The sequence below is a fragment of the Somniosus microcephalus genome, unplaced genomic scaffold (assembly GCF_052327205.1).
Source record: "Somniosus microcephalus isolate GS21.2 unplaced genomic scaffold, FLI_Smic_1.0 unresolved_chr1, whole genome shotgun sequence".
Classification (NCBI taxonomy): domain Eukaryota; kingdom Metazoa; phylum Chordata; class Chondrichthyes; order Squaliformes; family Somniosidae; genus Somniosus; species Somniosus microcephalus.
Genome location: NW_028225179.1, coordinates 169,877,291 through 169,901,935, shown reverse-complemented (window position 1 = coordinate 169,901,935; position 24,645 = coordinate 169,877,291). Strand labels below are relative to the sequence as shown.

The following is a 24,645-nucleotide window of genomic DNA, read 5'->3' as shown; positions in this document are numbered from 1 at the left end:
GATTTTTCTAAGTGCCTGGATACCACTTCCTTAACAATGGATTCCAGTGTTTTCCGAATGACTGATGTCGGGCTAACTGGCCTGTCGTTCCCTGTTTTTCCTCTCCCTCCTTTCTTGAATAGCAGTGTTACATTTGCGACCTTCCAATCCACTGGGACCATTCCAGAATTTTGGAAGATCAAAACCAATGCGTCCACTATCTCTTCAGCCACCTCTTTTACAACCCTAGGATGTAGGCGGTCAGGTCCAGGGGATTTGTCGGTTTTCAGTCCTATTAGTTTCTCAAGTACTTTTTCGCTACTCATATGAATTACGTTAAGTTCCTCACCCTCATTAGACCCTTGGTTCCCCACCATTTTTGATATGCTTTTTGTGTCTTCTACTGTGAAGACAGATACAAAATATTTGTTTAACGTTTCTGCCATTTCCTTATTCCCCATAATCATTTCTCCTGTCTCAGCCTCTAAGGGACCAATGTTTACTTTTGCTACTCCCTTCCTACATACTTGTAGACAATATTACAATCTGCTTTTAGATTTCTTGCTCGTTTTCTGTCATTGCATTTTTTTCCCTTTTTTATCAATTTTTGGTCACTCTTTGCTGGTTTCTGAAACTCTCTCAATCCTCAGGCTTACTATTATTCTTTGCAACATTATAAGCTTCTGTCAATCTAATGCTATCCTTACCTTTAGTTAGCCACGGTTGGATCACTTCCTGTGGAGTTTTTGTTTCTCAATGGAATGTATTTTAGTTGAGAATTATGAAATATTTCTTTAAATGCTAGCCACTGCTTATCTACCGCCATACCTTTTAATCTATTTTTCCAATCTACCTCAGCCAACTCGCCCCTCATACCTATGTAATTGGCTTTATTTAAGTTTAAGACACTAGTTTCGGACTTAGGCAAGTCACTCTCTCAAAATTAATGTGAAGTTCTAACATATTATGATCACTCTGCCCCACTGGATCCTTTACTATGAGGTTGCTAATTAACCCTGTCTTATTACACAATACAAGTTCTAACATTGTTGGTTCCATGACATTTTGTTCCAGGAAACTGTCCCGAATGGATTCCATGAACTGGTCCTGCAGACTCTTGCTCCACAGCCCTGTAGGTTACGGCTCTTCAAGTGTACACCCAAGTACTTTTTAAATGTGCTGAGGGTCTCTGCCTCTACCACCCTTTCAGGCAGTGAGTTCCAGACCCCTATCACCCTCTGGGTGAAAAAAATTACATCTGCTCTGCACCGTCTAGTGGATGGACTGGGGAGAAAGGTCTTTACTAGCCGAGGCATAGAATATAAGAGCTGGGAGGTAATGAGTGAACTGTATGGCTAGACCACAGCTAGAATACTGCGTGCAGTTCTGGTCACCACATTACAGGAAGGATGTGATTGCACCAGAGGGTGCAGAGGAGATTTATGGGGATTTTGCCTGGGCCGGGGAATTTTTGCTATGTGGAAAGATTGGATAGGCTGGGGTTGTTTTCTTTGGAACAGAGAAGGCCAAGGGGAGACTCGATTGAGGTGTATCAAATTATTAGGGGCCTAGATAGTGGATAGCAAGGACCTATTTCCCTTAGTGGAGAGGTCAATAGCCAGGGGGCATAGATTTAAAGCAGATGGTCAAAGGATTAGAGGGGTTTTGAGGTGAGTTTTTTACACCCAGAGGGTGGTGGAGGTCTGGAACTCACTGCCTGAAAGGGTGGTCGAGGCAGAGAACCTCATCACGTTTAAAAACTGCTTGAAGTGCCGTAAGCTACACGGCTATGGACCAAGTGTGGGAAAGTGGGATTAGAGTGGATAGATCTTTGTCAGCCGACTCGGACAAGATGGGCCGAATGTCCCCCTCCTGTGCTGTAAATTTCTATGATTGTGTAACCCGGGGAGGATGGGCCCAGTGAGATCAGACAGTGTGTAAGCCGGGGAGGATGGGCCCAGTGAGATCAGACAGTGTGTAAGCCGGGGAGGATGGGCCCAGTGAGATCAGACAGTGTGTAACCCGGGGAGGATGGGCCCAGTGAGATCAGACAGTGTGTAACCCGGGGAGGATGGGCCCAGTGAGATCAGACAGTGTGTAACCCGGGGAGGATGGGCCCAGTGAGATCAGACAGTGTGTAACCCGGGGAGGATGGGCCCAGTGAGATCAGACAGTGTGTAACCCGGGGAGGATGTGCCCAGTGAGGTCAGAGAGTGTGTAACCCGGGGAGGATGGGCCCAGTGAGATCAGACAGTGTGTAACCCGGGGAGGATGGGCCCAGTGAGATCAGACTGTGTGTAACCCGGGGAGGATGGGCCCAGTGAGATCAGACAGTGTGTAACCTGGGGAGGATGGGCCCAGTGAGATCAGACAGTGTGTAACCCAGGGAGGATGGGTCCAGTGAGATCAGACAGTGTGTAACCCGGGGAGGATGGGCCCAGTGAGATCAGACAGTGTGTAACCCGGGGAGGATGGGCCCAGTGTGATCAGACAGTGTGTAACCCGGGGAGGATGGGCCCAGTGAGATCAGACAGTGTGTAACCCGGGGAGGATGGGCCCAGTGAGATCAGGCAGTGTGTAACCCGGGGAGGATGGGCCCAGTGAGATCAGACTGTGTAACCTGGGGAGGATGGGTCCAGTGAGATCAGACAGTGTGTAACCTGGGGAGGATGGGCCCAGTGAGATCAGGCAGTGTGTAACCCGGGGAGGATGTGCCCAGTGAGATCAGACAGTGTGTAACCCGGGGAGGATGGGTCCAGTGAGATCAGACAGTGTGTAACCCGGGGAGGATGTGCCCAGTGAGATCAGACAGTGTGTAACCCGGGGAGGATGGGCCCAGTGAGATCAGATGGTGTGTAACCCGGGGAGGATGGGTCCAGTGAGATCAGACAGTGTGTAACCCGGGGAGGATGGACCCAGTGAGATCAGACAGTGTGTAACCCGGGGAGGATGGGCCCAGTGAGATCAGACAGTGTGTAACCCGGGGAGGATGGGCCCAGTGAGATCAGACAGTGTGTAACCCGGGGAGGATGGGCCCAGTGAGATCAGACAGTGTGTAACCCGGGGAGGATGGGCCCAGTGAGATCAGGCAGTGTGTAACCCGGGGAGGATGGGCCCAGTGAGATCAGTCAGTGTGTTACCTGGGAAAGATTGCCCCAGCTTCGGTTTGCCTAAAGCACAGGGAAATTGTACATTTCTATCCAGAACCTTGGTGATTTGCTGGAAGCCCAGGCGGGCATGGCGGGGATCTGAGAAAAGGGACAACATCAGACCGAAGTACTTGGACCCAAACTTTTATTTTTATGAAGCAGAAGAAATGTCTATATTATATTACTTCACACTGGTTGATATTGTTATTTTCTGTCCTGCCATAATTAGATTTCCTGGTGAAAGACTGAGTGATTGAGAAAGGTTCACAGCTGAGAGTAAACCGGGATTGTAGGCTGAGGAACGACAGCAGGTGAACCAACACAGGATTGTGAGCACCAACCAGAGAGAACTCTTCCGATTCAGAGATCGATTGGGGAAAAAGGTCAGAGTCCCATTGACTCAGATACACACTGGTCCTGGAGATGGACTGGGGAGAAAGGTCAGAGAGAGTCCCATTGACTCAGATACACACTGGTCCTGGAGATGGCCTGGGGAGAAAGGTCAGAGTGAGTCCCATTGACTCAGATACACACTGGTCCTGGAGATGGCCTGGGGAGAAAGGTCAGAGAGAGTCCCATTGACTCAGATATTGAAATAAAAAGTAGATTTGCCTTTCTAAATCTAGGCTTTATTAACTATAAAAATCCAGTAGCACATCTTTCAACACCCAGTCCCAACCAAGGCTGTAGAGAACTGAATTTAAGATGGCCACCACAAATCACATGACATCAACTACCAATGAGTTTACAGCATATATCTCAAGGCAGGAAACAAACAACCAATTACAATACTTCTTACTAAACATGAAGAATAATCACCACATTCACCCCTCCTTTTAAAATATACTCCAATCTAAATAACCTTTACAATTTACAATTAATTATTTACAACTAAAACAATACAAATATAATATTTCAACAATTTTAAAACATTACTATCAATTTAAAAGTCCATTTTCAGTCGGTCGACCGGATATCTTGTTCATGTCGACCTTCTTAACCTTGGTGAAATTCCTTGCCCTCCCACACCAGGAGACACAGAAGTATCTTCTGCAGGAAGGCTATCCATATCCTGATTATCAACGGTTTCCGGATTGGAAATCCCATCAGGAGGTAAACGGGGACGGTCATGAACATCCATCGAAGGCTGACTAATAGAAGTATAATTATCTGCAATAGGATTGGAAATATTTGTAGTATCTGTAACGACATCCACATTATCTGAATCATGACTATTGTTAATATCCTCAGAAGAGGGCTGGCCACCACAAGGAGCCAAGTCTTTAACTGAAACAGTACTTTCTTTCCCATCTTGGAATCGAATATGAGCATATTGGGAATTTGCCTCCAACAGCTCCACCTCCTCCACTAAAGGATCATATTTTGGCAATCTAACATGGCGTCGAAGCAGCACAGGTCCCTGCATAGTAAGCCATGAAGGTACCGAATATCCCGTAGTAGATCTCCGCGGATAGTTGAAGAGCCTTTCATGGGGGGTCACATTAGTAGCTGTTGAAAGCAATGATCTAATGGAATGCAGGGCATCAGGCAGTACCATTTCCCACTGTGTATTCTTAAGGTTCTGGGATGTCAAAGCCAACATAACTGCCTTCCAGATCACCCCATTGTATCGTTCGCACTGTCCATTACCCTGGGGATTATACGGGGTAGTTCTACCAGTAGAGATTCCCCGACTCTGAAGGTATTCCTTCAACTGGGAAGACATAAAAGAACTTCCCTGATCCGAATGGATATACGCAGGCATCCCAAAAATGACAAAAGGTTGAGTCAGACATTTGATAACTGTAGCAGCTGATACATCTGCACAAGGAAAAGCAAAAGGGAACCTTGAAAACTCATCCACAACAGTAAATATATATCAATTTTGAGTCGTTGAAGGAAGAGGCCCCTTAAAATCGATGCTCAAACGTTCAAAAGGAGAAGTAGCCTTTATAAGATGAGCTCGTTGAGGCTTAAAGAAATTCGGTTTACACCGAGCACAGATAGAACATGATGAAGTCATCCGCTTGACGTCTTCAACTGAAAAGGGCAAATTCTTACTGCGTACGAAGTGTATCATCCTCGTAACCCCAGGATGGCATAAGGCATTGTGAAGATTAATAAGCGTATCTCCGTGAATCACAGAACAATAAGCCCTCGACAGCGCATCAGCAGCAACATTATCCTTCCCCAGACGATAAACTATATCAAAGTGGTAACATGCCAACTCAATCCTCCACCTCATTATTTTATCATTCTTAATCTTTCCAAAATGTTTGACATCAAACATAAAGGACACAGACTTTTGATCAGTTACCAACGTAAAATGTCGCCCCGATAAATAATGCCTCCATTTACGCAGTGCTTCTACTATTGCATACGCCTCTTTCTCTATTGAGGAATGCCTTTTTTCGCTATTGTTCAAGGTACGTGAGAAAAAGGCCACAGGTCTTCCATTTTGGTTCAGCGTAGCCCCAATTGCAAAATCAGAAGCATCCGTCTCAATCACAAAAGGAACCTGCTCATCAATAGAATGCACAACTGCTCCAAGGATATCCTTTTTAAAATTATCAAAACACGTCCTGGCCTCCCATGATAGAGGATATGTCGTAACCCGAATAAGAGGCCGGATCTTCTGTGAAAAGTTTGCAATCCAATTAGAATAGTAAGAAAACAGTCCAACAACTCGTTGCAAAGCCTTAGAATTAGTAGGACAAGGTAAATCAATCAATGGTCGCAGACGTTCTGGGTCTGGTTTAATCTTGTTTCCCGAGATAATGTACCCCAGTAGATTTACCTCAGTGGTCGAAAAGGTACACTTCTCTTTATTGAAAGTTAAACCAACTTTTTCCGCAGCTTGAAGGAATCTTTCTAAATTAGAATCATGCTCCACCCTTGATTTGCCACACACCGTGATGTCATCTAAGTATGAAAAGGTGTCAGAGAGAGAGTTATCACTTATAAAAGCATCCATTGCCCGTTGAAAACAAGCAACACCATTAGTAACACCAAATGGTATTCGGCAAAACTGATACAGCTTTCCGCCAGCCTCAAAGGCCGTATATGGTTGATCCCTCTTAACAATAGGAATCTGATGATAAGCACTCTTTAAATCAATAGTGCTAAAAACCTTATACTGAGATACTTTGTTGATAAGCTCATCAATCTTAGGCAAAGGGTACGCATCTAATTGAGTATACCTATTAATAGTTTGGGAGTAGTCTATCACCATTCATTTCTTATGTCTCTCGTTAGTGGTGACAACTACCTGTGTCCGCCAAGGCGAACAACTAGGTTCAATGATTCCTTCCAATAAAAGACGTTGAACTTCAGAATTAATAAATTCTCTATCCTGACTGCTATACCTTCTTGACTTGTTAGCAATTGACTTACAATCTGGCATCAAATTGGAAAAAAGTGATAATGGAGAAATGGAAGAGGTTAATCCACAAATAGATAAAGGTGGCTTAGTCCCTCCAAACGAAAGACTGAGAGACTCATGTAATTGAAGCACATCATGACCAATCAAAATATCCGCACAGAGATTAGGCAGAACAGATAGGCGTATATCAGTATACGTATTATCTAGAAGAATCAATTTCACAAGGCAACAACCAGCTACTTGTGAAGTGAGAGTCGTCTGAGCCATACACACCTGATAAGTAACAGGCGAAATTTTCAAACGCTTCTCCTTCGCAAACTGAAGACTTATAGATACGGGCAGTACCGAGAGTTTTATAAGGGCCTTCACTTCTAACCCATTAACTTGGGCCGTAACTATAGCTTTGTTTAGGCCATGAGCAAATGCAGCAGAAATTGATGCAATAAACGCCCTATCTAAAGGCTGAATAGTCGCAGAGGAGGTAATTGAACCTGATGATTTACAAACCCGTGCATAATGACCTCTCTTGCCGCATTTACTACACACAGCCTCCCGAGCAGGACACTTCAGACGAGGGTGCCGGACGTTCCCACAAAAATAACACTTCTGAATCCTAGAGGCAACAGCCGCCGAAGTAGAAACTGTTTCAGAATCTAGTAAACCACTCCTATTAAGTCCACATAATTCCTTTTCATCTGGAACTGCCGAAACCACAGTCGCAGGCTGATTAAAAGAGCATAAGAATCCGAACTTCTCTGAGCCACATCCAATGTAGAGGCTTGCTCGAAAGCACTCTTAAGATCCAAAGTCTTATTTTCTAACAACCGCTGACTAATTGATCTAGACAGTAATCCATTAATAAAAGCATCCCGTACCGATTCTTCCTTATATTCTTCTGCCGTCACGGCCTTATAATTACAGTCAGCACTAAGGCGCCGAAGTGCTTGTAAATAAGTATCCAAAGATTCTCCCACCTGCTGCCTACGGGCAGATAGAAGGTGACGTGCAAATACCTCATTCTTTGGTTTAACAAAAATCTTTTCCAATGTAGAAATAGCCAATTCGTAAGTTTCACAGTCCAAAATATACTTATACACATCCGGAGCAATGTAGTTGATCAGCATATTCAGCTTATTTAGAGACTCTTGATCCAACACACCCAAAATGTTTTTTAATGTACGATACCAGTGTTTCCATTTATCATCCACTCCTGCAGAATTAGGGTCAGCATTGAATCGTTCCGGTTGAAGATATCGCTCCATTCTGACTTAAAGTTAATAAATTGAAATAAAGAGTAGATTTGCCTTTCTAAATCTAGGCTTTATTAACTTTAAAAATCCAGTAGCAGATCTTTCAACACCCAGTCCCAACCAAGGCTGTAGAGAACTGAATTTAAGATGGCCACCACAAATCACATTACATCTACTACCAATGAGTTTACAGCATATATCTCAAGGCAGGAAACAAACAACCAATTACAATACTTCTTACTAAACATAAAGAATAATCACCACAGATACACACTGGTCCTGGAGATGGACTGGGGAGAAAGTTCAGAGAGAGTCCCATTGACTCAGATACACTCTGGTCCTGGAGATGGACTGGGGAGAAAGGTCAGAGAGAGTCCCATTGACTCAGATACACACTGGTCCTGGAGATGGACTGGGGAGAAAGGTCAGAGAGAGTCCCATTGACTCAGATACACACTGGTCCTGGAGATAGACCGGGGAGAAAGGTCAGAGAGAGTCCCATTGACTCAGATACACACTGGTCCTGGAGATGGACTGGGGAGAAAGGTCAGAGAGAGTCCCATTGACTCAGATACACACTGGTCCTGGAGATGGACTGGGGAGAAAGGTCAGAGAGTCCCATTGACTCAGATACACACTGGTCCTGGAGATGGACTGGGGAGAAAGGTCAGAGAGTCCCATTGACTCAGATACACACTGGTCCTGGAGATGGACTGGGGAGAAAGGTCAGAGAGAGTCCCATTGACTCAGATACACACTGGTCCTGGAGATGGACTGGGGAGAAAGGTCAGAGAGTCCCATTGACTCAGATACACACTGGTCCTGGAGATGGACTAGGGAGAAAGCTCAGAGAGAGTCCCATTGACTCAGATACTCACTGGTCCTGGAGATGGACTGGGGAGAAAGGTCAGAGAGAGTCCCGTTGACTCAGATACACACTGGTCCTGGAGATGGACTGGGGAGAAAGGTCAGAGAGTCCCATTGACTCAGGTACTCACTGGTCCTGGAGATGGACTGGGGAGAAAGGTCAGAGAGTCCCATTGACTCAGATACACACTGGTCCTGGAGATGGACCGGGGAGAAAGGTCAGAGAGAGTCCCATTGACTCAGATACACACTGGTCCTGGAGATGGACCGGGGAGAAAGGTCAGAGAGAGTCCCATTGACTCAGATACACACTGGTCCTGGAGATGGACCGGGGAGAAAGGTCAGAGAGAGTCCCATTGACTCAGATACACACTGGTCCTGGAGATGGACTGGGGAGAAAGGTCAGAGAGAGTCCCATTGACTCAGATACACACTGGTCCTGGAGATAGACTGGTGAGAAAGGTCAGAGAGTCCCATTGACTCAGATACACACTGGCCCTGGAGATGGACTGGGGAGAAAGGTCAGAGAGAGTCCCATTGACTCAGATGATGTCCCCACACTATTACTGCAGATTTGGTTTCCCCAATCTATACATAGCTTAAAATCCCCCATGATTACTATATTACCCTTGCTACATGCACCTCTAGTTCCCTGAATTATACGCTGCCCTACATTACAACTGCAGTTTGGGGGCCTATAATCACCTCCAACCAATGTTTTCTGCCCCTTGCTGTTTCTTGGCTCCACCCAAACTGATTTATTTACTTTATTTTTGGAGCTAAGATCATTTCTCCCTACTGTCTTTATCCCATCCTTTATCGATATGAGACCAAAACTGTGCACGGTACTCTGGGTGTTGTCTCACCAAAGCCCTGTCCAATTGTCGCAAGACTTCCTCACTGTTGTATTCCAACCCCTTGTAATAAAGGCCAACATGCCATCCGCCTTCTCAATTGCTCGCGGTACCTGCATGCTAACTTTGTTTCCTGTACGAGAACACCTAAATCTCTCTGAACACCAACATTTAATAATTTTTCACCATTTAAAAAAGGTTCTGTTTTTCTACTCTTCCTACTAAAGTGAATACGCACACATTTCCATAGCTTATTTTCCCACCTAGCTTTGTATCAGCAGCAAACTTGGATACATTACACTCGGTCCCTTCGTCTAAGTCAGTAATATAGATTGTAAATAGCAGAGGCCCAAGCACTGATCCTTGTGGCACCCCACTAGCCTGCCAAGCTGAAAATGTCCTGTTTATCCCTACTCTCTGTTTTCTGTCAGTTCACCAATCCTCTATCAATGCTAATAGTCATAACGGCACAGAAGGAGGCCATTCGGCCCATCGAGTCCGTGCCGGCTCTCTGTCGAGCAATCCAGTCAGTCCCATTCCCCCGCTCTATCCCCGTAGCCCTGTAAGTTTATTTCCCTCAAGTGCCTATCCAGTCTCCCATTGAAAACATTGAGTGTCTCCACTTCCACCACTTCCGTCGGCAGCGAGTTCCAGGTCCTCACCACTCGCTGCGTAAGAAGGTTTTTACTCACATCCCCCCCCCGTATCTCTTGTCCAAAACCTTAAGTCTGTGTCCCCTAGTCCTCGTACCATCCATTAGTGGGAACAGCCTTTCCCCGTCTAGTCTATCCAAACCCATCATAATCTTGTACACCTCTATCAAATCACCCCTCAACCTCCTTTGCTCTAATGAAAACAAATCCAGCTTCTCCAACCTGTCCTTGTAGCTAATATATTCCCCTCACCCCATGAGTCCTTATCTTGCACAGCAACCTTTTATGTGGCACCTTATCAAATGCCTTTTGGCAATCCAAATATTTTACATCCACCAGTTCCCCATTATCTATCCAGCTAGTTGCATCCTCAAAAAACAGTAATAGCATGATTTCTCTTTCATAAAACCATGTTGACTCCGCCTGATCATATGATTTTCTAAGTGCCCTCTTACCCCTCCCTTAATAATGGATTCCAGCATTTTCCTGACGCCAGGCTCACTGGCCTGTAGTTCCCTGCTTTCTCTCTTCCCCCTTTCTAGAATAGCGGGGTTACTTTTTCTACCTTCTAATCCGCTGGGACTGTTCCAGAATGTTGGGGATTTTGGAAGATCACAACCAATGCATCCACTCTCTCTTCAGCCACCTCTTGTAGAACCCTAGGATGTCGGCCGTCAGGTCCTGGTGATTTGTCGGCTTTTAGTCCCATTAGTTTCTCAAGTACTTTTTTTCTCGCAGGAACTTAAAGTAATTGATGTCAGCACTTTCATTAGTCCCTTGGTTCCCTGCTATTTTTGGTGCGTTATTTGTGTCTTCTACTGTGAAGACAGATACAAAATATTTGTTTAAAATCTGCCATTTCCTTATTTCCCATTATAATTTCTCCTGTCTCAGCCTCTAAGGGACCAATGTTTACTTTTGCTACTCTTCATGTTTACTTACTTTCAGAAGTTCCTACAATTTTTAAATGTTTCTTGCTGGTATACTCAGTCGATTTTCTCCCTTTTTATCAATTTTTGGTCATAGTTTGCTGGTTAACAGAATTAAACTTCCCAATGCAATTTCACACGCTAAAGGTCTGCTTCTGTAAATAGCATTCAGGTACATTTATCGTTTATTACTCGCTCAGGAACAAAGAGTTCGAGGTTGATACCATAGAAACTTGGGACCAGACAGCACAGAATGAGGCCATTGGGCACAGCGGGCCCTTTGAAAGAGCAGGCCAATGTGTCCCACTCCCCTGCTCTGTGCCCAGAGCACTGCTAATGTTCTCCCCTTTGTGTATTTCACTAATTCAGGTTTAAAAGTTACTATTGCCTCTGCTCCCATCACTCATTCAGACATTGCTTTCCAGATCATAACACAATGCCTACAAACAATAAAGAGTAGCTTGCCTTTCAAAAGCTCGGCTTTATTAACCTTAAAAACCAGCAAGTACATGTTGAGCACCCAGTCTCAACCAAGCTGTAGAGAACTGAATTTAAGATGGCCACCACAGGTCGCATGGAATCAACTAACCAATAAGTTTACAGCATATATCTCAAGGCAGGAAAACAGGCAACCAATTACAATGCTTCTTATAAAACAAGAATAATCACCACATTCACCCCTCCTTTTAAAATATACTTCAACCTAGGTAGCCTTTACAGTTTACAATTAGTTATTTATGACTAGAGCAATACATGTATAATGCCTTCAACAATTTTAAAATTTTACTATTAAATTATTAATTATTTTAAAAGTCCATTTTTAATCGGTCGACCGGATATCTTGTTCGTGTCGACCTTCTTAGCCTTGGTGAAGTTCCTTGCCCTCCCACACCAGGAGACACAGAAATATCTTCTGCAGGGAGGCTATCAATATCCCGATTATCAACGGTTTCCGGATTGGAAGTCCCATTCGAAGGTAGACTGGGAGGGTCATGAACATCCATCGGGGGCAGACTAAGAGAATTGTAAGTGTCTGCAATAGGATTGGAAATGTTCGTAGTATCTGTGACGACATCAACATTATCTGAATTATGGCTATTGTTAATGTCCTCAGGAGCGGGCTGGCCACCACAAGGAGCTAAGTCTTTAACTGAAACCGTACTTTCTTTCCCATCTTGGAATCGAATGTGAGCATATTGGGAATTTGCCTCCAATAGCTCCACCTCCTTCACTAAAGGATCATACTTTGACAGTCTAACATGGCGTCGGAGCAGCACAGGTCCCTGCATAGTAAGCCATGAAGGTACCGAATATCCCGTAGTAGATCTCCGCGGATAGTTGAAGAGCCTTTCATGGGGGGTCACATTAGTAGCTGTTGAAAGCAATGATCTAATGGAATGCAGGGCATCAGGCAGTACCATTTCCCACTGTGTATTCTTAAGGTTCTGGGATGTCAAAGCCAACATAACTGCCTTCCAGATCACCCCATTGTATCATTCGCACTGTCCATTACCCTGGGGATTATACGGGGTAGTTCTGCTAGTAGAAATTCCCCAACTCTGGAGGTATTCCTTCAACTGGGAAGACATAAAAGAACTTCCCTGATCCGAATGGATATACGCAGGCATCCCAAAGATGACAAAAAGTTGAGTCAGACATTTAATAACTGTAGCAGCTGATACATCTGCACAAGGAAAAACAAAAGGGAACCTTGAAAACTCATCCACAACAGTAAATATATATCGATTCTGAGTCGTTGAAGGAAGAGGCCCCTTAAAATCAACGCTCAGGCGTTCAAAGGGAGAAGTAGCCTTTATAAGGTGAGCTCGTTGAGGCTTAAAGAAATTCGGTTTACACCGGGCGCAGACAGAGCATGACTAAGTCATCCGCTTGACGTCTTCAACTGAAAAGGGCAAATTCTTACTGCGTACGAAGTGTATCATCCTCGTAACACCAGGATGGCACAAAGCATTATGAAGATTAATAAGCGTATCTCCGTGAAGCACAGAACAATAAGCCCTCGACAGCGCATCAGCGGCAACATTATCCTTCCTCGGACGATAGACTATATCGAAATGGTAGCATGCCAACTCGATCCTCCACCTCATTATTTTATCATTCTTGATCTTTCCGAAATGTTTGACATCAAACATGAAGGACACAGATTTTTGGTCAGTTACTAACGTAAAATGTCACCCAGATAAATAATGTCTCCATTTACGCAGTGCTTCTACTATTGCGTACGCCTCTTTCTCTATTGATGAATGTCTCTGCTCACTATGGCTCAGAGTACGTGAGAAAAAGGCCACAGGTCTTCCATTTTGGTTCAGGGTAGCCCCAATTGCAAAATCGGAAGCGTCCGTCTCAATCACAAAGGGAACCTGCTCGTCAATAGAATGCACAACTGCTCCAAGGATATCCTTTTTAAGATTATCAAAACACATCCTGGCCTCCCATGATAGAGGATATGTCGTAACCCGAATAAGGGGCCGGATCTTCTGCGAGAAGTTTGCAATCCAATTAGAATAAGAAAACAGTCCAACAACTCGTTGCAAGGCCTTAGAATTAGTAGGGCAAGGTAACTCAATTAGTGGTCGCAGCCGTTCTGGATCTGGTTTAATCTTATTTCCCGAGATAATATACCCCAGTAAATTTACCTCGGTGGTCGAAAAGATACACTTCTCTTTATTGAAAGTTAAGCCAACTTTTTCCGCAACTTGACGGAATCTTTCTAGATTAAAATCGTGCTCCACCCTTGATTTGCCACACACCGTGATGTCATCTAAATATGAGAAGGTGTCAGAGAGAGAATTATCACTTATAAAAGCATCCATTGCCCGTTGAAAACAGGCGACACCGTTAGTAACACCGAATGGTACTCAGCAGAACTGGTACAGCTTTCCGCCAGCTTCAAAGGCCGTATATGGTTTGTCCCTCTTAGCGATAGGAATCTGATGATAAGCACTCTTTAGATCAATAGTGCTAAAAACCTTATATTGAGATACTTTATTGATAAGCTCATCAATCTTAGGCAGGGGGTACGCATCTAATTGAGTATACCTGTTAATAGTTTGAGTGTAGTCTATCACCATTCGCTTCTTATGTCTCTCATTAGTGGTGACAACTACCTGTGCCCGCCAGGGTGAAAAACTAGGTTCAATGATTCCTTCCGATAAAAGACGTTGAACTTCAGAATTAATAAATTCTTTATCCTGACTGCTATACCTTCTTCACTTGGTAGTAATTGGCTTACAGTCCGGCATCAAATTGGAAAAAAGTGATAATGGAGAAATGGATAAAGAAGTTAATCCACAAATAGACAAAGGTGGCTTGGTTCCTCCGAAAGAAAGACTGAGGGACTCATGTAATTGAAGCACATCGTGACCAATCAAAATGTCCGCACAGAGATTAGGCAGAACGGATAGGTGTATATCAGTATACGTATTACCTAGGAGAATTAATTTCACAAGGCAACAACCAGCTACTTGTGAGGTGAGAGTCGTCTGAGCCATACACACCTGATAGGAAACAGGCGAAATTTTCAAACGCTTCTCCCTCACAAACTGAAGACTTATAAAGCTCTCAGTACTGCCCGTATCTATAAGGGCCTTCACTTCTAACCCATTAACTTGGGCCATAACTATAGCTTTGTTTAGGCCATGGGAAAAGGCGGCAGAAACTGATGCAATAAAAGCCCTATCTAAAGGCTGAATGGTCGCAGAGGAGGCTACCGATTTGCAAACACGTGCGTAATGACCTCCCTTGCCACATTTACTACACACAGCCTCCCGGGCAGGGCACTTCAAACGGGGGTGCCGGGCGTTCCCGCAAAAATAACACTTCTGAATCCTAGAGACAACAGCTGCCGAAATAGAAACTGTTTCGGAATCTGATAAACCACTCCTATTAAATCCACGTTACTCCCTTTCATTTGGAACTGCCGAAACCACGGTCGCAGGCCGATCAAAAAGAGCATAAGAATCCGAACTTCTCTGAGCCAAATCCAATGTAGAGGCTTGCTCAAAAGCACTCAAGATCTAAGGTCTTATTTTCTAATAACCGCTGACGAATTGATCTAGACAGTAATCCATTAATAAATGCATCCCGTACCGACTCTTCCCTATGTTCTTCTGCAGACATGGCCTTATAATTACAGTTAGCACTGTAAGAACCAGGGGCTAGATTTTCAGTTGCTTGCGCCAGCAGTTAGCGCCTTAAGAGAAGTGATTTCCGGGCGCTATGCGTGTAGCGCCCGGGCGCAGCGCAGTTTGCGCCCCGCCCCAAATTAAGTTGCCCGTTAGCGCCGGCGCAAAGTTTAGCGCCCGCCCGGATGCGCGCGCAGAAAATGACGTCACATCCTCGTGCAACGCCCTTTGGCCGCCCCGATTGCAAACTTCAGTCGGACCGCCCCATTGTGCGGCGGGCGGCCGGAGCGTTTGGAAAAAGGAACGCAACACAACCAGCGCGGGCCCCGGGGGGCGCTAATTAAAGGGAACGTCCTCTCCAGTATAAAGGCCATCCATTATTTCAGAAAACAGTCTTGTGCAACGCATTTCTGGAGACACAACAAGGAGGATAGCTAACTGGTTTCAAGCAGCAAGAGCCAGGTATTTTTGGACTCAGGCAACAGCGCTGCAAGTGGCCATTTGGAAATTAGAGTGTTTGCCAGGATTTGATGGGGGTTGCATGGGGTGCCAACGCGGAGCTGCAGCTCCATGTCCGTAGGGCTCGCAGACGTATTGTGAGAGGGGCAGCCCTGGCTAGAGGCAGAGGGGGCTACAGGCGTCGGCCACGTAGGCCTTACCCAGTCAGGCTATACCGCCAGCAGCGCTCCTACCTAAACATGAGTGCCGCGCGATGTGTTAAAAGGCTCCGATTCCGGAAGGGGGTGATTGCAGAGATCTGCCACCTGCTTCGCCGAGATCTGCGGCCAAAGCTCAGGTGCAGGACGTCTCTGTCGGTGGAAGTGAAGGTGACAGTGGCATTGAACTTCTATGCCACCGGCTCCTTCCAATACGCTGCTGGGGACATAGCAAACATCTCCCAGTACGGCGCGCATCGCTGCATCCGCCAGGTGACCGAAGCACTGTTCAGAAGGAGAAGCCAATTCATCTCCTTCCCCATGGCCCTGGAGAGCCAGCATCAGCGCGCATTGGGATTTTCCAGACTCGGGGAATTCCCCTTGGTGCAGGGCGCCATTGACTGTACGCATGTGGCTTTGCGGGCCCCTCTGGAGCATGGCGAGCAGTATCGCAACAGGAAGGGCTACCATTCTCTGAATGTGCAGCTGGTCTGTGACCACAAGCAGCGCATCATGGCAGTCAATGCCAGCTTCCCAGGCAGCAGCCACGATGCCTTTATCCTGCGGCAGAGTACTGTGCATGACATGTTCCAGGCACAGCCTCCCCCAAGAGGATGGCTACTCGGGGACAAAGGCTATCCTTTGTGCACCTGGCTCATGACCCCGCTCCGCGCGCCCAGGACCGCTGCTGAAGAGGCCTACAACGAGAGCCATCAAACCACCCGCAACATCATCGAGCTAACTATTGGGGTCCTCAAGCAGCGGTTCCGCTGCCTTGATCGCTCCGGAGGAGCTCTCCAGTATTCGCCGGACCGGGTCTCCCAATTTGTGGTGGTTTGCTGCATGCTACACAACCTGGCTATCCGCAGGACTCAGGCACTGCCACCTGACGTTGGACCAGCACCTCAGGAGGAGGAGCAGGAGGAGCATGAGGAGGAGGAGGAGGAGGAGGAGGAGGAGCAGGAGTACGTTCCCAGGAGGGAGCAACCAGGGCCAAGGGCCGCACGACGCCACCTTATTACACGGTACTTCTAAGCCCCCTGTCAGGGAATGGCCAGGGGCCATGAGGGAAGATGAATGCAGCCGCTCCGCAAGCCCTCAGCCGGCGAAGCCAACAAACACTAAGAAGAACAACCATGGAGACTGCATGAATAAAGATAATTTTTTATTAAACAAAAATGAAAAGCCCTTCCCACATGAATCCCCAAAAACAATAAACGGGCCCCACAAAAAGCCCAACAAACGACTCACTCCCACAAACTGGGGAGGAGCCACTCCACCTTTATTGAAACCGGGCCTCAACGTCGGCCTAACGCAAAAAAAAAGCCCTCCAAAAGCACAACCATGGGCAAAATAAAGATGGCCACCGCCATATTAAAGGAAAGCTGGCCACACCCTCTACTGAGTGGCCCGCGAGGGCGAGACCTTGGCCAGCATTTTGCCTCCCCTGCCCTGCCTGCTGCTCCTTCGCAAGCTCTGCCCAGTGGCTGCTGCGAGGCTGGGGGAAGGCGCCTGAGGCTCAGATGCCCTTCCGCCAGATGCCACTGGGGGGCGGCCTACACGGCGTTTGGGCCTCGAGGGGCCGTCTCCTGAGTGGCGCGCCTGAGCCTGGCCACCATCAGCTGCAGCCGCTTGCCCTTGACGCCCCAGAGGGGGAATGGCGGCGACGGATGGTGCAATGTGGGCCAGCTGGCGTCTGGGATGCGCTGGCTGGTGCTGTGGCGCGGTGGCACTCGGCCGGGCCCGCACTGCAGGATCCGCAGCAATCAGCCGACGGCCGGCTTGCTGGGATGGTCCAGCGCGGCGCCTGCCCTGGCGATGCCTGCCTGAGACAGCGCGTGTGGCAGCAGTGAGTGGCCCTCTGGTCCTGGTGTGCGCGCGCATCACATCCGCCAGGGTCTTGACGGCATCAGTTAGCATGCGGCCAGTCGCGGCAGTTGCTGCCCCGAACTCGCGCACACTGGTCGCCAGCGACTCGATGGCCTCAGGCATGCGCCCCACCACGCTCATGAGCTCCGTGTGGCGCCGGTCCGAGTCGTCGGCCATCTGATCGAGCTTCCGCACCTCCTCCGAAGTGAAGGTGTCCGGACTGGAGTCGCGACTCTCCCGCTGGGGAGGAGGGGGCCGAACTAGGGGACCCTTGCCGCGTTGGTGACGGCGAGTGTGCCGAGCAGCAGCACTCCCCTCTGATCCTTCCCCCCTTTGGGGGGAAGGCCGCGGGCCACGCGCACGGCTGCTGGGTGGCTGGACGCCACTGGTCCCAGAAGCTGCATTGCCCTGCGACAGTTCCTCCAGGCACTCGTCCAGTGAGGAGGTGTCGAGCATTTCCTCCTCTCCTGCGGGACGTGACTGTTCCCCCGAAGGTCCGGCTTGCTCCTCCTCCTCCTCCTGGTTGGAGGTGCTGTCACTGGCAGCCTCAGGGTCCTGGTCGTCACCAGCTGAAAGCAGGAATGCACAAGAGTAGCTTCAGAGTGAGGAGACGGCGTCAGCGAGGGAGTTAGGACTGGTGGGATTCAGCGCATTGGTGGGACAGTGGCAAAGGAGGTAGCTCGGATGGGCCAGTGCGACGCGAGAGGGCCAAAAGGCGAGGTCCTTACCATTGCCGGGCAGTGGAGGGTCGGATACACCGCACGCTGTGGGGACAATCACACGTGCTCCCATGAGCACACACACGCGCTCCTCCAGCCGAGTGAGCTTCTGCAGCTTGGCGCGGCCACCCCTGGCACGGGCCTGGCGATTAAACGCTACTTTAGCCTGCAAGAGAAAGGACGGGCTGTAAGTGCGCAGTGAAGCCCTGATGTAGTGTGCACTGCCTCCCATGGTGGAATAGCTTGGACAGAGTGAAGCCCTGATGTACTGTCCACTGCCTCCCATGGTGGAATAGCTTGGCCAAAGTGTAGAGTGCCGAATGGCCATTTGATGCTCATGACTGTCCCAATGCTGCTGGCTGAGGGCTGGCCAAAAGGACTTTCAGGTCCCTTTGCCCATCATGTCAGGTGTACATGCAAGAATGAGGAGGAGACTGGAAAGGCTACTCACCCTCACAATCCTGGTCAGATCGTTGTATTTCTTACGGCATTGTTTGTGGGTCCTGGGGGCCTCGCCGGTGAACGTCACCCTCTGGGCGATCTGCTTCCAGGCTTTGGTGTAGTCGTGGTGGGTTGGATTCCTCCCACTCTCTGGAAACAAGATCTTGCGCCTCACCTCCAGAGCTGTGACCATTATGTCCAGATCACCCTCTGAGAAGCGCAGGGCACGCTGACGGGCCTTCTCTGGCGTTGCCATGACTCCCTGGGGCTGAGCAGTAGTGTTGAGGCCTCTTTGCAAGGCTGCAGTGTGCAGGGCGTGGCAGCAGACCAATTCGTCCCTTCCCCCTTTAAGAGCTGGTCGGCACCACGGGGTCTGCTGTCAGTGCAAAAATGACCGCACCCGTGCTGCGCCCCGCCTGGGCGCTATCCCTCTGGACCGCCGGCTTAGCGCCTAAAGAGAGTAGTGGAACGCCTCTTTTAGCGCTCCACCAACCTCTTAGGGCGAAGCCACTGAATTCCCGGCAACGGGGCGCTACTTTGGGGCGGGCGCTAACTTCGGGCGGGCGCTAAAGCTAGCGCCCCAAAACTGCCTAAACTGAAAATCTAGCCCCAGGTTTTTCTGGTCCTCTTCTTGAGTTCCGTAGTACGAAGAATTCCAGGCTCGAGGGTTCGGAGAGTTAAAACAACATCATTTTATTACTTCATTACTGTTCGGAGTGGTCATACAGCATATCGACAGTACATTCGTGTCCCGAGGGTCACCCCGGGTTAGACACGTGGTGCCAGCATTTATGTCCCCGGGAGATGTCTGACCCTCTTGATGTTCCACACGCCTTCTGGCTAAGAGAGAGAATACCTGTGGGGAAGCCCCTATTATACCGTTGGACAAGGGTCACTACATCACTTCCCTGGCAACAAGCGTTCTCCAATAAGGGGTCACTCAAGCCCTTTCGGCTTGACCATGATCTGGTCTTCAGTCTGGCAGGCAAGTCCTGACTTGCCTCACTGTTGTGGGCACTGAACAATGGCTAGTCAATCATTCTCTAGTCAGCAGTTAGGCTTTTTCAGTGGCCCTGATCTGGTCGTTAGCACTTCGTTAACACTTGGCCTCAGGCTGAGGCAGATTCTCTCTCTGCTGCTAACTTTTGCACTTTGCAAAGCTGGGGCTGCTTTTTAATCTAATCTAGACTTTCCTTGTGTGAAGCCATTTTGTAAGCCAATTCATTGTCCATTTTATTCACGTTTCCACACCCCTCCCTTTGATTCTTTATACAATCTACAAGAATCATTATATACAAGGTATATTCTTGATAGTGCACTTTATCAAAAACACACTCTGTGTCTCCGTTTTGTTTGTGTTCTGGCCATGAACACAACCAAAAGGGTTTTAATTTAGAATTTACAGATAACTGTGTAGGACCGAACAGGCTTCCTCTGGGGGTTCCCCCTGCTTTGCTGTGTCTACTTCTACCCATATTCGGGAGAGGCGAGGGGGTATAGTAGCTCCTGCACGACTTATACAACATTTGATACTATTTACAACAATAATAATTCCCAAAATTACACCACTTATAACAATCAAACCATACAGTAATTTCTGTCCCAATGTTTTCAGCCATGTAAACCATCCTTCACCCCCTCCGGCTTCAATGAAGTCGGCCAGTTGATTATTAATCTTGTCTATAGCGTCTTGGATATTTTGTCTCTCACTATTGACGTTTGTAATGCATTTGTCTTCTATAATCATACACACACCTCCCTCTTGTGCCAAGAGGTAGTTCAAAGCATATCGGTTTTGCATGCTAAAAAGACGTAGGGTTGCCATTTCCTTATTTATGGCGGTTAATGCTTTAATGGTGCTATTGCCCAGGAGGGTGATTCCGCGCATTAGATAATTCCTATTCTTGGCTGCTATCACTCCTGTGCCCCCTCCCAATGATATGGCCGATAGAATACCCCACCCTACTGAGCTACCCAGTGTGGTTGGATCTCGCCAATCAGCACAGAACTCCTCGGAGACTGCCCGGCGTTTCCGTCTGGATGGTGTACTGGTGGGGCAGGGAACAGCTACGGGGGCGATTACTCCTACTGCGAAGAGAGAGGGGAGTTTTGGCGTCGCTGTTGTATACATTCCATTGAGGAGGAACGCAAACCCGTGCTTCGCTCGGTAACATTTGACCTCCCGGTTATCAACCTTCGCAAACTGTGTCTAATAATAGTTAAGGGGGTCATTTGAGTTTCCCCCAGACCCGGACAGCTGGAATGTATCAAATGGGAAGATCCATTTACCGGATGATACATGGGTCCCGTTACACTGACCACAAATGAATTGTCTTCCTGCTGTGACATTAAAGCACCTTGTTCCTCGCATGTACAGGCCAGCTGGCCCCTGTGTACCTGACAGTGGTGTCGGGCACATTGTTGCTGTATGCAGGTATTGTCCTGGGGGACAAGGGCATATACGCATCCCCATCCCTTACCCGTAAAACACGGGATAGCTACCTGACGTTGTGCAATTCTCACCCACGAGCCCTCGGCAACCGGGGTCTGTTGAGCTTATTAGCTGCACGCATTGCCCCCGAACGCCCTGGCTATATTGACCCGTCTGGCCCTCGCATGTCTGTTTCGTTGTGTCGGCGGTATATAGTGGGAGGGGTTGCCAACCTGGTGTGGCTGCAAACCAGGATTCCACTGATGTGGCCAGGGGGTAGCATACACTCCGGTCTCCGTGTATCTGTAGGTGGGTCCGATAAAATAAGTTATTCTCTATACCTCCTACCCATGTTAGAAAAGGGGTAAAGGAGATGGCCAGCAATATGCTGATGGGAATCATGGTACACAATAAGTCCAATTTATTCTTCTGTTGGGGCTCCTGTCGTATCCCTTTTCACGTGTGACGCGTGTATCCAAGCTTTCTTTCCTTGTACTTTCACGGCTGCTCCTGTGGTCAACAGGATGACATACGGACCTTCCCACTTGTCTTCCAGGGGGGCTGGCTTTATTTTCTTTACCCAAACTTGTAGCCCGGGGACTAAACTGTGTCCTCCCGGTGGGGGTTCTTGCCAAGCTGCGCTGACCTGTTGGGAAGCAAAACTGACAGCATCTGTTAGATCTTTGCAATACTTTAGTACTGTGCCACTTAGAAGATGAATGTCAGCCCTACGTAGATCTATTGTTCCGGGTAGCGACATTGGTCTACCGGTAACGACCTCATAGGGGCTGAGTCCAGTGGTCCTATTCGGGGTGGCTCGAATACTACATAGGACAAGGGGTAGGGCCTGAGGCCATGGCACTCCTTCAGAGTGATACTTAGTGAGCCGTTGTTTAACCTGCAGCTGTCAGAGAACCTTGTCCAAAGTCATGAGCGATGCCAAAAGCATATCTAGAATCGGTATATATATTGGCCGTCTTGTCTCGAGCATAGAGACAGGCTTGGGTGAGGGCGACTCGTTCTGCCTGTTGTGCTGAGGCCCCTCCTCCCATACTTCCTGCTCGTACTACTGCGAATTCTGTTGTAACCGCCCACCCTGCCAATCGGGTTCCTTTTTCCACAAAGGATGACCCATCCGTGTAAAGGACCATTTCGGGATTGTGTAAGGGTAGTTCCTGTGTCTCAGCCCTCTGCTGCTCAACTTTCGGCACTTTCTCGAGAGCCAGTTTCTTCCCCGAGATTTCCCTCGGTCGATTACACTGTAGTTAAAAGTCTCGCTTGCTAAATACACCACCTTAGTCTTTGGTACTACGTTAAGCCCCAGTTTCTGGTACACCAGGCTGGCCCCAGCTTCCGACAGATAGCCCTGATTGAGGACAAGACAGTCTCTGCCAAAGCAGCACGGACAGCAGAGCTTCTGCAGCCACTTGGTCCATTTAGGGTTCAGCTGACCATACGGTTCCTCATTTTTAGTTTTAAAAACACCGATAATTTTCCCGCCGGGCTCGGGGATGAAGTAGCTGCCGCTCGAGCCCTGGCTGATGCGCTGTGGGAAGATGCCGATCTCCTGCGCATGCTCGGCGCGCCACACCGCCTCGCTGGAAATGGACATCAAGCACTTGGCGGCGAAGTAATCGCGGCAGGCGAACGCAGACATGGCTAGGACTGGAAGAAGGGCTCTCTCCGCTTTCTCTCTCTCTCTCCTGTATGTTGGGATCTTGCTTTCACTCGCTCTCCCTCCTCCCTCTCCGTAAGGTGCTTGGATTAAAAAACGCAAATCTCCAGCTGGACTGGAACCGGCGAACTGAGCCCAATGCGCCGTGGCCCCGATGCTTTGTCTGGCTGCGTTAAGTAGGGCGTTTGCTCGTCCGGTGACGGCCATATTTACTATTGCCGTCAGGGCGGCCGACTCTCTTGCGCTAACTACTACTGCTATAACCTGGTAATAGGTATAAATTCGGAGATTTCGGCCGCCTACTTCATGTTTTTGTAACCTGATGGGGGCAAGGCGTGGGGGTGGTTTCTTGGTTATATCTTCTTCGTCTGATGAGTCCGTAAGAGGGGTATTTATTTTAGCAATATGGGCTTCGTTTGATCGGGGTTGGAGCGTGGGCTGTTCATATGCCGGAGGGGCTGTAGGGGGCGCTGCAGGATAGGTAGGATACAAGGGCGTCGGAGTAATCGTCACCACTCCGGGACTTTCCCTGTGTATCTCCCTTTCCTTCTTGGTTTTTGCCTTCCACTTTTCTGCTCTTTCGTTTGCTTTTTCAAGGCATTTTTGGTGTTTCTCTAACTCGGTTTTGTATTTTGTTATCTGTTCATGGAGAGCTGTTTTTTGTTCTTTTTCTTTGGCCTCTGCCGCCTTCCGAGTTATTTCCCCTCTCTGCCTACACTGTTTCAAGGTGGCCAATACCCAGCCCGTTTTTCTTTTCCCTCCTTTCATACGGGTGGTCTTGCCCCATGCTCTTTTTATATCATCAAGGGACCATTGTCCTTTTGAGGCACCAAATTTTTGTTCGATATTATATTCATGTTGTGGGACATCGAATGTACTTTCTATATACTGCTTGAGTTGGATTACTATTTCTTCTAACGTGGTCTCAGGAGGGGCTCTGCCTCCTTTTTCCGTCGTTGGTTTTCTACTTGGTTCTGTCATGTTGCCACAGGTCGTAGACTTAACGAATAAGTTTAAAATAGACTAGAGTCGTCCCGGACTCCGCCGCGTGCTAGCTAGCGATGGGACCTGTGCTCCGTTAACCGCCAGCCAGAGGGTACGCTACCCGGTTGGTTCGTTCAATAAAGATCGCAGAGACAGGGTGCAAAAAGGGCACAATAAATTCCAGTGCTTACCTTTTTCCCCTTTCTTGATGTCTTGCGATCCTGCCGTGACTACGCCAAGCTGTAAGAACCGGGTTTTTCTGGTCCTCTTCTTGAGTTCCGTAGTACGAAGAATTCCAGGCTCGAGGGTTCGGAGAGTTAAAACAACATCATTTTATTCATTACTGTTCGGAGTGGTCATACAGCATATCAACAGTACATTCGTGTCCCGAGAGTCACACCGGGTTAGACACGTGGTGCCAGCATTTACGTCCCCGGGAGATGTCTGACCCTCTTGATGTTCCACACACCTTCTGGCTAAGAGAGAGAGAATACCGGTGGGGAAGCCCCTATTATACCGTTGGACAAGGGTCACTACATCACTTCCCTGGCAACAAGTGTTTCCTTACATCACTTCCCTGGCAACAAGCGTTCTCCAATGGGGATCACTCAAGCCCTTTCGGTTTGACCATGATCTGGTCTTCAGTCTGGCAGGCAAGTCCT

The 24,645-nt window shown here is 48.1% G+C and overlaps 1 pseudogene across 1 annotated transcript in view; it reads left to right on the top strand.

Moving 5' to 3' along the window:
• LOC147096548 (uncharacterized) overlaps nucleotides 1–24,645 on the top strand; it is a 59,059-nt pseudogene that overhangs the window by 2,212 nt on the left and 32,202 nt on the right. Inside the window, exon 2 of the transcript XR_015074934.1 lies at nucleotides 3,358–3,511. The product of XR_015074934.1 is annotated as an uncharacterized LOC147096548 (transcript). The remainder of the gene's footprint in view (nucleotides 1–3,357; nucleotides 3,512–24,645) is intronic.